This window comes from Etheostoma cragini, unplaced genomic scaffold, assembly GCF_013103735.1.
Source record: "Etheostoma cragini isolate CJK2018 unplaced genomic scaffold, CSU_Ecrag_1.0 ScbMSFa_528, whole genome shotgun sequence".
Taxonomy (NCBI): Eukaryota; Metazoa; Chordata; class Actinopteri; order Perciformes; family Percidae; genus Etheostoma; species Etheostoma cragini.
In genome coordinates, this window is record NW_023269127.1 from 68,265 (window position 1) to 70,048 (window position 1,784).

Here is a 1,784-nt window from a genome sequence, read left to right on the forward strand (position 1 = left end):
TGACACTACTCTTCATCAGTGTTAGCATCGCTAGAGCAGCCTGGGCTGACACTGCCGGTGGGTAGCTCCTCAGTGTTAGCATTGCTAGCCAAGCAGCGGCTTCCTGCTGCTCTTTAGTAACGTAATGTTCGTGTTGTCAGTAGCCTTCGTGATAAGGTTGTTACCTTTGGAAGTTTTGCTAAAAACGTTCTGCTTTCTTCCCTCTTCTTCTTCCTTTTTTCAGAACCAATTTGGTAGCTTCCCTTCATTTTCCAACCGTCTGTAGCCTCCAGCTAACAGTAGCTGAGCTGTTTGTTTACAGTAGGATAATGGAATAGTCCAATGAAGTGGGGACCGGGGGGGGTTTCTCATCATGAATTAAACAATCGGATAGCACTTTACCTTATCAATGTTTAGAGATATAATTAATTGGTGAAAAGTAAGGTAACAAATCGTAACCATGAGTTAATGAGGTGTTTTCCGGGGCCCTTGCTAGCTTGGGGCCTAAGGCAATTGCCTATCTTTGCCTCATGGTAAGTCCGCCTCTGCACACGGACACACGCGCCGCCTGTCAGGATGAAGTTTGACAGAACTAAAGTAGAAAGAGTGTGATTGTGTGTCTCTGTGTCTCTGATGGCTCCATTAAAGACGATGTGTCCACTCTGTGGACTGATGGAGACGTCTCTGAACTGAATGTCTCTGACACTGATGCTGTGATAAGAAGCTGCACACACCACCGATTGTAGGACTGTGGTTTCTGATGTGTTCCATCAGATTAATGCTAGCACATTCTCGTTGCCGTGGGAACATCAGCAGACTGTCTTTCACACACAGCTACAGCTCGACTTGACATCATATTGATTGGTGATCAAACTATTCATTCACACACACACACGCACAAACATACACACACATGCACACACATGCACACACAACTAGTCTCTCGTGATTGAAACTTTTTCAGGTCATCACTGCTCTCTACCTGAATCAAATCACCTTCCTGCTAAACCAATCACAATCGTACACACAATTCAAGGGCCAATCACAGAGTCACAATCCTGCTTTAAAATCAGTTTCTCCCTTTGCTATGAGCTGTGGTTTCAGGCAAAGTGTGCACCCCTCCACCCCCCGACCACCTGCTTCGGTCTGGTCCTTGGGATCCTTCATCGCCACCACTGGTGTCTGGACTCCATCGGGGGGGTTATGATGCTTACCCTATATGCCAACCATTAGCATAACAATGGAGTCTAATTGCCAAAGACTTTGTAGTTGTTATGCTGTACAAGAAATATTTTTGCATACCTGTTGAAATATGGCTATTGCAGTGTTATTTCAAATGCAGAGACGGGTTATGTCATACAGGTCTCGTCAGACGCTGGTGAGGTATTTCAGGTTCTGGACATGAGCAGCGCAGCGTCCCTGGTCTCAGCTTCAGGTTACAGGACGCTCCGAAGATTAAGTGTGACGATATTAATGTAGCGATATTCCAGATGATATTAATGTGGTAATATTCCCAGATGATATTAAAGTAGTGATATTCCAGATGATATTAATGTAGAGATATTCCAGATGATATTAATGTAGTGATGTTCCCAGATGATATTAATGTAGTGATATTCCAGATGATATTAATGAAGTTATATTACCAGATGATATTAATGTAGTGATGTTCCCAGATGATATTAATGAAGTTATATTCCCAGATGATATTAATTTAGAGATGTTCGCAGATGATATTAATGTAGTGATATTACCAGATGATATTAATGTAGTGATATTACCAGATGATATTAATGTAGTGATAT